Source organism: Syngnathus scovelli, chromosome 22 (assembly GCF_024217435.2).
Source record: "Syngnathus scovelli strain Florida chromosome 22, RoL_Ssco_1.2, whole genome shotgun sequence".
In the NCBI taxonomy this organism is placed as follows: Eukaryota; Metazoa; Chordata; class Actinopteri; order Syngnathiformes; family Syngnathidae; genus Syngnathus; species Syngnathus scovelli.
In genome coordinates this window covers 2,875,969-2,890,684 of record NC_090868.1, presented here as the reverse complement: position 1 = coordinate 2,890,684, position 14,716 = coordinate 2,875,969, and positions in this window count along the sequence as shown.

Below are 14,716 nucleotides of genomic sequence, written 5' to 3'. Positions count from 1 at the left end.
TTTCCCTTTTTTTTTTATCTTTCGGCAATGTCAGGAAAAGCTTTCACATTAGCCGAGTTAATGTACGGTAATTGTTGCTCCAGATAACCAACAAGGGCCATAAACGCTGAAAGCTATGAATAGATATTCACCAGAAGGCCTATAAAAGTATGAGCTCACTTCTTGGCCATCTTTGCCAAAGAGGAAGGCAGGGTGCGGATATTCCTTTAGAATTTGTTTTCGTGTGGAAATACAACTTCCCCGAGAAAGCTGGTATTAATTAAGCCCTTCTTCTGCATCATTATTGCTTCGTGGTCACGCGATCGTTACAGCCGAGCTAAAAAGGGAACATTTGGCCAGATCTTTTTTGTGGTGCAGGATGTAAACAAACAAATGTGCTTGTGTGAGCGTTTACGCAGTTTTGGCTGTGGCGATTTGTGAATATGCTATTTTGCGGTGAACCAACAATATTTTAGCCTATTCAAATAGAATAGAGCGTACACGGATAGGTTAAAACAGAAAATGGGATTTTTGAACCTAAATACGAGCAGGTTACAAATGTTTCTCATCTTAACTGGTTGCAGTACCAAAACTGACCTGTGAGAGGCAGTGTAGTGCACTAGGGCCAGTCGTAGAAGAAGAAATAGCATTCTAATTGGTTGTCATTCAGTTTCGGGCCAATTAATTAAAACCGTACATCATGACTAAACATTACAGCGCAAAGATTGTAGTTTATGTTTTTCATTAGGCCTGGAGAGACGAAGATTTGCGAGGAAACGCCAATCATCCGCTGCTAGTAACCCCGGGCCACAACATTTCCCCAAATGCGTGTTTGCACCCGTCGCCTGGAGATGCGTGGCCCAACAACAAATTAACCAAGTCATAAAAAGAAAAAATGAAACTGTACAGTTGTACTCTAGACACCCCCCCCCCCCCCCCCCCCCCTTAGTCAACACGCTTAAATTCCCGTGACTAATGTTTGACCCGAGGGCAAACGGCCAGCTACAGGAAGTATCGGCGTTAGTGATGCGGTCACAACCAGGTCAAAGTGTCTGAGGATTATTTTTGCATTTTTAATTCCATTTTACACGTTTGTATATTATGGGAGTTAATTCCTAGTGTTGTTTGTTGCCAAATCTGTCAACAAAAGTGTGAGCTAAATGTCAAGAGCCATGTGATTGCTATATTCCGAACACGCCTGAGGGCTGATTTCGAGGATGGCTTGATTTTTTTGTTTTTTTTCTCACCCACTCGCTCAACACACACTCACACAAATACGCTAGTGTTTGTTTTTATTTTTTTTTTCCTCAAAAAATGGGCCAATATGGCCATCGAACCTGCCGCCCACGTGCATCTAAAAGCATGACTTCATTTTATGATCGCTGCTCATTATCGTGATAAGCGCTATCCTGTTATAAAATATCTGAGTCGATTATTAACTTTGTTTCAATTCACATGACAGATGGGGGAGGAAGCGCGGCGGAGCGTAGAGAATTACATTTTAATTTCAAACAATCAATTAAAGCGTTTAGAAAAAAAAAAAAAAATGTCGCCGTGGAAACGATCAATTGGATTTCAACGTGGTGTGTTTGTGCGCGCGTGTGCCACCGTCTCATTTGTGCAGACGGCGCCCTAGTGCGATAAAACCGGAGGGCCGTCATTATCAGTTTCACAGTCTCACTTTAGACGTACAGACAGATTTCACGCCGCGGTCATGGCCTTCAAAACGCCAGCGTGTACGCTAATCTCCCCGCCGCTAACCAAAACACACTCCAGAACGGTGACGTCATTTTTCCCACGTCACTTGTTGCTAATCCCATGAATCCAAAAAATGTCATTTTTGAACCACTAGTCAACCACTTTGTTTTAAACAAAATATTTTTCCTCATCGCTTGTTACTAGGCAGATTCCATAGGGCACAATGATACCTGCCCCATGATTCAAAAAAAGTTAGCAGAAAACCAGACACCAAGGGAGCTCCCAAGTTGATTATGAGCTCAACAATTCACACACTGCTCAAGAGGCCGTGTCAAACCAGGGCACGGACTTTGGCCCGAGTCCAGTTTTCCAGTTTCTCATTTAGGCACCTCCCCTGTGTTATCTGCCAGCTGTTATACAAAACACTTGCAGTTACAGAAAGCAAATTAAGGTCAACGCAAATAAGGACGCTAAGCCGATTTATATCTTTATGTCATTTGCCTCGGTTCCTGCCAAACGTATTTAAAGAAAGGAATGTTTTCCACACGTAGACGCCACATGTGGCTGATACGTGAGAGCCGTCCTCAATGCATTCCAAAACATTTCACATAAATCTATGTGCGATTTTGTGCAGGAAAAAAAAAGCAGTAGGCGGCCTTGTGGCGGTATTTGTAATATTACTGTGACTGGCTGCACTTGACTCTACCAAACTCACTAATCTTTGTTTGTTAGATTTATACCAAAAAAAAAAAAAAAAAGACTTGAGATTTTCATGAAACTTAAAGTAGTGGAAAAGAAAAATGTGAAATTCCTGCAAAAGTTGAGGATTTTGAATCATTAAGAAGTCATTATGTAACCGTCCCCCCCCCGTGTTGAAGTATAATTGGTACGGTCCTATTATCTAATTATAGCCAGAAATATAACCAAACAAAAGAAAAGACATGTTTTGAATTTTGGGAACCAGACAAAACCTTGTTGACTTTCACCCTGTCGAGCTCAATTATATGCAAAACACATCTCAGGAAGTAATTTTTGTGACTAACGACCAAACTGGTCCAACCAGCCATTCAAAAGAGAGAAAAAAAAAATGGATGGGCAGACACAGGTGCAGTGGCGCTACAACGCAGTACATTTCCAGACCTTTTCATACTGTAAATAAGCGTGTGTGTAATGATGAGGGTGTGTGTTTGTCTATATGGGTGTGTTCACTTATGACTTTTAATGTGTTTCAAACAAAGACAAAACAGCGTTTGCACGACAGTAAATGCACCTTGTGTCTGGCACACATTGTGACGCATCATAGCAAGCGTGCAAAAGAAAAAAAAAAAAAACATGTGGCCCACACTGGTTGCTAAGTCAGCAAAACGGGAAGGAGTCAGTATAAATCAGCATTCAGTCGAGCAAAAAAAAAAAAAGAGGCTCTAATCTTAACTCATTAATGATAATAACACACTTCTGGAGGCTATTTTTGGCTAACTGCGGTTAAAATTGGACATTTTTAGCTCGCTCTGCGTTCCTTTTTTGGTCCTTCCCCCCTCTTTTTAGTTTATGAAGGAAAATAGATGCGAGCCAAGAGACCTCAGACCACAGCACAAAACGATGTCAGGCGTATTTATGTAAAAAAAAAAAAAAAAAAAAAAAAGCCAGAAATCACGTAAGTACAGGGCGCTCCCCCCTTTCCAGTTGTATGTGTGCGTAACACATGTCGAGAGGTGCATCATGATGTAAAGTGACCCTTTAATCACTTTCAAGATGAATAAATAGATAATTAGCATTGATTCAAACAAACTCTTAATTCAATAATAGCCAAAAAACTCAGTTTGTTATAATTGCCCGTATTTACCACTACTGAAGCTAGCTGGCTTTAGCTAGCTAAGCTAGTGTCACGATAGCTAGCTAACTAGCTAAATCAGCGGTTCTTAACCTTATTGGAGATACCGAACCCCACTAGTTTCATATGCGCATTCACCGAACCCCTCTTTAGTGAAAAATAAAAAAAAATGTGTTCAAATTCAAGACATCGATGTTTTTTACTGGTGCACAAAATGAGCCGTTCATGAACATCACCATGTTCAAAGAACAAAACAACACAATGCATGAACTCAACAGATTACACACTTGCAAATCAGTGTGACTTCTGCTGTTGCCTTTGCGAGACGAGTTCAGATATGTGTCATCACAAATTTACACGATAAATCAGGCATGTTCGAACCTCCACAGTGGAGACCGACTCACTGAACCCCTAGGGTTCGATCGAACCCAGGTTAAGAACCACTGAGCTAAATCACCAAAGTCGTCTAGCTATAAAATACTCCGCATAAAAGTGTAATAATGGAACTAATTAACCAATATGTAATTGTAAAAAACTTTATTTGGGTGAGTACAAAGACTGCACTTAAATTTGAAGTGTTTGTAAAATGATCACGGTGACATTTGTCACACATGAACAACACCCAGTCGGCAAACCGTCACATTCTTGCCTCGGTGACACGCGCCAAACAGTCACATTTCACACCGACCATCACACTTCTCGAAAGTAAAAATACATATATGTATATCATAAAATCATAAAAACAATCGGATAAGATAAGAAGCCTTTATTGTCATTGTACGAATGACACCATCATCCGTCAATGTGCTAAATTATGATCTGATTATCTTTTCAAGGGGAAATTCCAAGATGAAGATAGAAAGAGAAAGAAAATGAAGTGGCAGGAATAACGTGACAGACATGAAACTCCTGCACGGTGAGTATAATTCAAAAGTATTTTCCTACGTGGGCGAGGGCGTGGTGACATTTTTTCTTTGTGATTTATATTTTAGCCATACCCATGTCAGCTGATGCTCCACACCTTCAGGAAAATATCTCTGGCAAGACTTCATCACCCACACAAGGTTGCTAACCTTCACTTTCTTTTTTTAGAATTTATGACAATGGTTCTAGAAAGGAGCCTTGCGGTACGCCGCAACTACAATTATGTCCATTTATAACATAATGTCACCGTTAACTCAAGTTTATTATTTATTACCTTCAATGCTCACATGAATCATTTCCCTTAGGTCATATTCAGGCAGGAGATGTTTTCATGGCCTTCTTTAAGTTATTAATACTCCTATCACAGGTCCTTGTTGCTTTTTTTAATATATTTCTAGAACATCCTGAGGCAGGATCTCTTCTTGACTACAAACTGTACTTTGTGTTCCTGTGCTAAAATTAGAATTAGCATAAAAACACACAAAGAGGACTTGAGTTTACCTCTGTGGGACTTTTTTTTTTTTTTTTTACAGTTATGTGTTTAAATAAACAACGCTGTCATAGCTACTGAAGGCAGCCAATTAGAAAAGCGGCTCAAGCCAGTCGCAATAAACGGCTCGCCTACGTAAGGCCTTTTGTTGAGCCGTGGCGTGCGAACGGGCTTATGTACTCAATCACGCTTAAACGCCGCTGACACGCACTTTGAACGTCACGTTCCCCAGGAGGGCCCGATTCACATTTTTTTTTGTGGGCCCAGCACCTGATGCGCAAAGCGAACGTCAACAAAAAGAGGAAATTCTACACATTTTTTTGCACGGTTTGTTTTCCGTCACTATAATTAGGGAAAATAATATTTTTATGAATCCATTAGTGGCACTAATGATTAATATTTCAAAGGGCATTAATGCCTCGGGATCAGCAACAGGTGGTTCGCATAATTCCGCCGAGGCTTTTTTTTTTTTTCCCGACAGCGGAGGAAAACAAAAAAAAAAAAGGAGGCCTCGGTAAAATATACACTTCGGCTGAATTGGGAGAACACTCTACGTGACGCCTCGTCCCTCGAGTCACTTGTCTGCGATCAAGCGTGACGATCTGGAGTGTGTGACACGCTCGCAATCCGTGCCATCGAGTGAATCTCCACGATATTAGACGTGTGTTATGTCTGCGCCTGGCCAAGCGGAGCGTTCACGTCATGTGTCTGGAAATGAGCAGGTAAAAAAAAAAAGTCAAACGGGACAAAAAAACCTTGTGAATGGGGCCTACAGATGAGGAGTTTGTTTGTTGCCACTAGATCATGAGTTTAAAAAAAAATCAATGAAGGAGCTTCCAGGCAGAAGAACACTTAATGTACTCTTTGCAGGCTGAACATGTGGTGTGAAGTCATCCCCAGTTCCCATCGTCAAAAAGTTTGCAAGCAAATTAATCTTGGTCAAGATGTTCCCTAGGAAGTTTTTGGACCAAAAAAAAAATTGATCTCACTTTCACTAAGCAACAATTTTGACCATTTATAGATTCAGCCCACCAAAACACATCCTAATGTGAGTGGACCCACAAAAAAAAAACATCTCAGGAAGCCATGCCCACCAAAACACAGAAGCGGCCATCTTGGGCATTTCCCGAAAAATCAATAATTTTGCATTCAGGTGCGCTACAAACGAGCCTTTATGACGGCGTCCCCTAACTCTTAAATGATTAACTGTGAGCGACGGCTAACGAGCCGCTGCGAAAATAATGCTAGGTATGTTTTGGCAGCGCCATTAAATGAAACCGTTCAACTCTCACCTACGTCGTTTTATTGCAAAGGTAAACATCGGGAAGGCCATACATCAAGCCGCAGGTGTTGAATAATACCCAAAGCTAAGGTGAACGAGTTTACGAGCTTTACATGTTAGCCGCGGGTCACACGAGGGTAGCGGAATCCGTTTCTGCTAGCCTGGACCTTGTAGCTTCTGGGAGCCCTTCAAAGCGAGTGAAGTCATGCCAGAAACACACAGAACCAGCTCATCTGCTTTATGACATCATCCATTTTGTCTCCTCAAAATGTGAAAGAAGTTTTTCAACTTTTGGCCTCTTGGGCGGTTTGGAGCTTCGCGGCCGTGTTCTGACCTCGGGAAATCAAACAGACTAGTGATGTGGAGGCAGCGGCGGAGAAACCGGCCCAGTGCTTTAGTTGGAGGCACACCAAAAAAACGCCGAGTCGGGAAAACAGGGGCAAGCTGCTGTGCAGACGCTTCGCATTTGATCCACCCAGTAAGCGCTCGCAGATCCTGACACATGTGGAACTCGGCAAAATGGACGTTGAGATGATTCGTGCTGACTGGACTTCTTTCTTAAAAAAAATATATTTTAGTTGGGGGGGTAAAATAAAATAGCCACACCCTTTATGAGTGGACCCACAAAAAAATATCAGGAGGCCATATCCAAAAACACCTAGGAAGTCCGCCATTTTGTTTTGAAGAGGCCATTTTGGCAGATTTTCAAAGCTGGAATTCGGCCATTTTGGTTCAGACCGTTCATTTTGCTGTTTCAGTAAAGCCACTTAAATTTGATTGATTTGAATTGAATTGTTGAATTTTAAATTTATCGAAGATTAGTTGTACTAAATTCATCTTATTTTTCCTTTTTAATCACTTCACTGGTTCTTTTATATCAAACAAATTATTCCAAGATTGTTTTCAAACCAATCCAAAATTGAACTTTCCCAAACCCCGTCCGCATTTCTTGCCGATGGCTCTCCAAACACCCCATAAAAATATTTTTGTGCCAATTCCAATGTTCTCTTCCTTCAAGAAAAGGTGTTTTACGTCGTATAATGTGATCACAGGACAAACGTTCGCAGTAAAGTCCATAATTGGTCACAGGTTTCCATGTGTGCCGAGCAGCTGATGAGTGGAAATGTCAGGAGCATAATGTGTGCCGCTTGTGTGTTTCCTGCCTCGCTGCTCCCTTTTCCTCCTCGCTACTCTACCCTCCTTTTCCTGCTTACTGGCAACGAGTCAACGGGGCCTCACGTGAGCTCGCCGTCCTCCGCTCGCTTTGCGTGGAAGACACCGCCCTGTCTGGGTCGCCATTGGCCCGAGACTCCCGGCTGATCAGGCGTAGCGTGTCTGGGACAAAAACCGAGGCCAACCTGCTAACTGCTGTTCCTGAAAGGAGGAGCACTGATTAGAAATGTTTTTTTTTTTTGCAGTTTAGAACAATTCCAAGGTGTTGTAAGAGTTTTTTTTTTTTCTTTTGTCATATTAAATAGGATTTCCCATGTGGCAAGGTTCGTTACCATGACGACCAGTTGAAAAATTCATTTTCACTCAAGTGTCAGCTTCTAGTTGTACAAACGTGTTTTGTAATTTCATTTTTTTTTTACCCAAAGACATTCAAATGTTTCTCTGTTTTCATACCAATCACTACGAAGAAATGTTCTTTATATTTTAGCAATTCTAAAGGTCCTTTTTGTCCGGCCTGAGGACGTGATGTTACCAGATCGCAAGCGAAGGGAATTTTTTGTCAACATTCCTTGCAACGGTTTATGTGAGTACACACAAACCTCTTTGCACGCTCATGAATGTGATGAAGGGGGGGGGAGAAGCCAAGGGGTTAAAGGTCAGACAACCCATCTGTTGGAATGACAGCTTTATCTTAAAAGTGAAAAGGAGAGCAAAGGAGTGCCAGAAAATGTCATCTCGTCACTCTCGACTGCAGATGAAAAATCCAGATGTCACCCAGCGTGCGTTGTGGTCGTCTGCCGCCGTTTCATTTCTACTTCCCTAGTGGAAATGATGCGTCATAAAACGCACGGAGAAGCAAGACGAGACGCTTTTCCACCATTCCGCCAATGACTCACTTAGCACAGCCGAGCCCCTCTTGACGTCCTCCTTACCCTTTTGTTCTCATCAGACACCGACAAATAAATACGCTCTCGCGACGGGGCCCCTTTTCATCGTGTCAGCGGGTTCAAACGTCTGCAATGTGATCACGTTTGACCTCTGACCCCGCCGGCCGGGCCCTGGGATCTCTCGGTTCAGAAACGTCGCGATTCAACTGCCACTTTATTGTCTGAATCCTTAGCTGTAGAAAATGTTAACTATCTAAAAAAGTTTTTATAAAAATTAAATAAACAAATAAATAAACATCAAAATGATAGCAATTTTTCAAATAATTTCTTTTGTGAAAAATAAATATTATTATTGTCACATTGTGTACACAGACTCCATAATGTAAACTATATAAAAAAATTACCAAAATTAAATAAATAAACCGAAAAATGATAAAAAAAAAATAAAAATAATTTATTTAGCTAATAAATGATATTATTATCGTATATATAAATATATAAATAGCATCGATCCCTTTCACTGATATGCACTTATGTTGTTTTAGTTTTTTTTTTTGTTCTTAATTTGACTGGCAAAACATCCACGCAGAAGAACCGGGCGCGTCATTTCCATAAACAAACGAAGGAGCCATGCCAACACATGCGCCACATGTGCGAACGGGCCCCGCCCGCCGCCATGTTAGCTGTTTTGCATGGCGAGCCGCGACAACGGCGCAGATAGGCGGCTCGATAACCGCTGTGCGGAGCGGCAAAACCGCGTAGGGGGCTGTGAAACCACTCTTGAGGTCTGAATAATGAGGAACTATAACTGCCAGAGTCAGCCGACACACCCCCTCAAAAAAATGTGATTCGTCATAAGGAAAATATCTCTATACTGATATAATGAAATACAATTAAAATGAAAATATTTTTTTTATACAGGTGTGAGATGTCTCCACTTCTTTCAAGTCATCAGTACGCCACTAATACTGCCGTTCTACACAAGGGAGTCCGAATATGGCGGTGAGTTTTTTTTTTTTTTAAGTGAGGTCTGCCATCTAGTGGCGAACACTGCTATTACACCTTAGACCTGTTTTTGTCAGCCGTTAATTGAGAGCCACTCCGAGTGATGTCATGTCGATGACTCGATAGTTCTGACCGCTGGGGGCGGAATAGTCGGATTAGTGTGTCAGGGCCCAACACACACACACACGCTCAAGCTTATTATTAAAAGTGGGTGTATGATAGACATGTGGTGAAAGCCATGTAGCGTTGAGGGAGGGAAAGAAGAAGAAGAAGAAGGATGTCAAGGTCAGTGGGTTCCTCCACGCTCCTCTTTACCACAGAATCCCTCCTCTTCCCCCCTTCCCCTCCTCCTCCTCTTTGCCTTACCACACACCAACGGTCTGACTCTCAATGTGGACCGCTTATGAAATTTGCCACATCGCCCCCGAGATGAAAACCAAACGGCGTCTTTCAGCCATCGGCTCAGCAGGCCGCTCATTTTTTAGTCCGTGCTGGTTGGAGAGGAACATAAATTTAAAATTTATTTATAAATGTAATTATAAATTGTGCTATTAAATCAAATATATATATATATATATAAATCAAATGTGTATAAATTATTGTTAGGTGAGTATTTGGATTTAGAAGTGAAAAAAAAAATCAGCCCACAAAAAAATACAAGTGGTAATTTCTTCGTTGGCATCTTAAGTCGACAAACTTGTTGTATCGCATCTCCAACGAGATACTTTCGACACCCACGGTGACCTTTTCGTATGCAAATGTCACGTGCGGCTTTTGCAAAATTCATGCAAAAAAAACAAAACAAAAAAAAAAACCGCGTGTTCATCTGATTCGAATATAAACGCTCAAATCATCCAACTAAAATCGACACTCTTGTGTGCCGGAACGATTTGCTATCCATGAGACTGAAGCATATGATTAAACGATGCTTTGAGACCCCGAGTTCTTTCCTGACTGAGATGATTTGGAGATAAGCTACGCTATAAGTTAGCGATTTCACACCCCGGGGATAATTCTTTGTCTTGCCGTCCAGCTACAAGTCGGATTCTGTCATTTCGATTTACTGCCGAGAACCATGTGGCATTCGCTGACCTCTATGTGCACCGTATGTCTTTTAAAAAAAAAAAAAAATGGTGTCTGCCACTCCTCGGAGATCTTTTTTATCCTCACATTGAATTTCAAGAAGATGGACGCCACGGGATGAGTCAGTTGGCGCGATGGCCAAAGTGCGAATGATTATTGCTCCAAAAAACCCGAAGAGAAACAATAGTCCAGATGTTTTTTTTTTTTAGGCAAATTCAACTGAATTATATCTCGAGTTGGTAACTTTGCGAAGCTTCTCCCATCGTGCCTGCAAGGAGGAGCCAATCCTCCTGTCCAAAACAACACTCAGGCCCACTCCAGAACACTTGGATGAGCTTTTGCCTCTGGCGCAGTCACCAGTACAATAATCTGGCCGTCATCCAAAAACAATATTTGTCAGTGTAGCCCTGTTCCAGCCCTTTTTTTTTTTTTTTTCTGTTTAGCACATTCTGCAGCCTGGGAACAAAACGGTTTAAGGTTTCAACCTGAAGGAGTCCTCCCCTCGCACTTTTTTGCTCTTGTGTTTTTAATCACTCAAAAGGTTTTGATCCAGCTGCCAAAAAAATTGATATATTTGATTTTTTAAAGATCTTTTTGACCTGAAGAGTATCTAGTCCGCGTTTCTGTGAAAAACAGATTCATTTGAGTCATTACAAAGTCAGTATGGCGCTAGTTGAGTCCAAAGCTGGACGGGAACACGACACATGAGGAGTGCTGTTCCGGGACGGAGTCCAGAATGTCAGCCGTCGGCGGCATCCTTCGTATTTCACCCAGGAATGTCTCGCTTTTTAAGGCCAAGGTGCTGATTGCTCCAAAAAAAGGCTGGCATGCGAGGTATGCGGCGACATAATCTACTCATTGAAAAATATTTACTGGCATAACCAGTTTGTAATATCAATTACACACAATTTTTTTTTTTTTAAAGTGTGTTGAAATGATCTTGGTGTGAAATTGAAAGTTGTTTTGGTATTGTTCTTTTATCTGTACCATTATTGTGTTTACACCAAAACAATCGTCAGCCATTTTGATTGTCGCCGCCAAAACAAAATGGCCGAATTCCATTCCATCCCGCCGAAATGTACCTGCTTTCAAGTCCAAACTACTCAGGTCTGGCTACACCGATTCGTAATCCCCGTTAACGGGAAGGCCAGGCGTTTACTTGGAGGTAGCCCGGCCCGAGCGACCAGGAGCCGAGGACAAAGTCTGTGTTTGTTCAAGCGTATCGTACAGGATCGGCTCCGGCGCACGTTTCTCAATGAGTCCGAGTGATGGATGATTTTCGGAATCGCAAATCCCCCCTCCCTCCCTCCTCCTCTCTTGAAGAGTCCAATCGGATTCCACAGACGCCTGCCTCACTTCCCAGGAATTCTATGCTCGGCGAGTCTTTGTATAACTTTTGTAGCTTATATTCCAACAGTCTTTTCTCTTAGCGACTTTTTTTTTACTCTTTGGACGTGACAAGAGTGGATGAGCCATCCAAGTGAGGATCTGCACAAATTGATAGCATGTGCATGAGAGGGTAACGCGACACTGAGCTAGCGGACAACCCAAACACAGGCCACCTGCTGCGGTTTTTGCGAGAGAGAGAGCGTCGTCGATCGAGACGGCCTTTGGGATAATGACGGTTCAAACGAGGCCACGTTGGCTAGCGGCCATTGACCAGTCTGATAGCCACAGTTGAAAACGGGGGAAGCTGCAGAACTAGATGGCTTTAAGGTACATTGAGTTTTGTAAATACTCAGAGCGGCCGTTAAATACTCACATTTAGTTTTGCGGTATTCAGTGCGGCAGCTAAAAAAAAAACCCTGACTTAAAATAATAGAGTATCATTTATTTTATTTATGAGGACGCAGTTAGCGACACAGATAACAGCAGGCCGCTTCCTCCTTTCCCCACATTTGTCAACACGCTCGGGTGACCTCATGTGAGCGACGTGAGTCAACCACAAAGCACATGATGTCGCGTCCTCGTGAAAGTCCAAATAGTCCAAAGAGGGCAAAACATATTTTTGCAGATGTCAGCGTTGTCTATTTATAGCCGAGGCAGAAGTTTTGGCACGAGGATCAGTTTTCTCGATCAAGCCGAGATCTGGAAATGGAATCACGCACATTTTCTCCGATGGATTCGCCATGTGCTTCCCTTCCCAAACCGCGGCTTTGTGTAAATCACCAAGGGGTGGGGGAGGGGGGGGGGGGGTTTCGCCATCGATCGCAGTTACGTGACAGCACGGTGGCATTAAAAACGGACTCGGTGCCATCTGCAGTCGGTTCCATCGGAAAAAGTTGAACTTTCCAGACCGACGGTGGTTCGGATATGGAGGAGCACAAATCACAGTGAGGCGACTGAGATGGAAAATGACGAGCGCACCGAAAAACATGGAAATATTGCGATCCAGATGTGGACCAACTGGTCTCGCTTCTAAACATTTTTTGGGTTTTGATTAAGTCGTTTTTGAAGATTAAGAACTGCAGTTGAGTTGGATCCTGTTTGGATCGCTTTTATTTTTTTTGGGTCGTTATTTTTTGACCAATCGAATCATCGTGACAATTGTCCCGCTAACAAATCATTTTAACATTCTATAGTATCATTTGTTGGATCGAGGCCACGTCAACAAATCGAAGTGTTTGCGATCCGACAGCTCGGCGGCAAAACAAACAACGATTACGCACGATGATGGATGACCAAGTTGACATCTTGAAGACAAATTGCAAATGGCGCATCGCCAACTGAGCGCTTTGTTAAAAACACCGCACTTAGTCGTCCAAATGAGTTTTTAAGCAGGGCCACTCTCGACTCTTCTTGACTAGATCACATTTCCAGGCAGAATTTTTGCAGATGGTGGAGAGAAAAAAAAAAAAAAGATTGTTGTCGACCGACCGGCGGTCTTCATGTTGACGTTGGCCAGCTAGCGGCTCGGCAAAGAAAAAGGAAGAAGGAGGAAAACTTCGGGCCGGGCTTGTAAACGTGCCCGCACTCGAGCGTTGAATTTAATAAACCCCGCGCTCGCTCGGAATGAAATGTTACCCGGCTCGTAATTTAACTACTCCGAGGCTCGCTTTTGTTGAGACATTCATCGTTCATATGGGGAGTGAGGAGAAATAAATTTCAATTATATTTTTTTGCCCTTGAGAAAACAAAACTAAAAACCCACCTTGCTTATATTTTTTTTATAATTGATCCAAATTAGGATCCTGATGCGAAAAATCATAGAAAGCATTTAAATACGTTCAAAGGAACTTTTGAGAACACACACAAAGCACAAAAAAGGGGAGAGATGAGTTTATGTACCAATGGCGCGGACCACCCTGGAACTGGGCTGACAAAGACTCCCCACAACTTGGAGTGCAAGAGTGCGTGTCCACTCTAGAGGCTACACACACATGCACACACACTCCTAAGATGCTGGGAGAGACTTGTCAACAGTGTGGGAGAAGAATTGTTTGCCCGTTTGCTTAAAGTTTGGCGGGATGGGGGGGGGGGGGTAATATTTTGAGCCTCTGGTGTAATAGCAACGTGGAAATACAAATGCAGCTGCAGACCACGAGGAGACAGTCGGGAGTCCGGAGTGACGCAGCCTCATCAGGTCTGCGAAATCCACGTGTGTGGCCCGAGCCGGACTCGTCATCCTCCTTGCGTGCCGTCTCCCATTTTTATTTTTTTTATACTATGAAAAGAAGGCAAACATAAACCTGTGTTTTTTAATAATTAAAATTAGCTGTCTTTAATATCCATCTAGAAATAGTAACAACAAAATTGACTTAAATATAAAGAATTTAATAGTTTACGTATCATGATTTGATACTGCAATTCATTCATTGTGCTGCTTCTTCTCATTTGCCCATCCCGGCCACCAGGGGGCGGTATATTACAGTCATGCAAATGAAGAAGAATAGTATGTTTTTTATTACTGCTGGAACAGTCAAAACTACTCCAATAAGATCTTGTACTCTTTGTCATTAAGGGTGTAAGGAAAAACTATTTGAATTGCTAAATCTTTTTTTTTTTAATTAGCTTTCACTTCAGTCCTCCCTTTCATTTCCTGATTTTGGGCAAAAGTATCCCCGAGCATTCACGGGTAATTTCTGTGGGAATTCCAATTGCCAGAATTCCCAAATGGGCTTTGATGGCCATCGGAAATGACTCAGGCACGCAGCTGGACGTTGCACCTGCAGCCAGAACAACAAGCAGCCATGCGTGACCTTTTCCAAATAACACCGTTTGCGTGTGCCGTTCGATTTTACAGTAACTCAAACTCACTTTACAGGCGAAATTTATCATTTGATGAAAATACTCCAAGGCAACCTAAAATAATATATACAAAATCTCATATTCCACAAGGGATATTAGCGTAATAGACACAAATG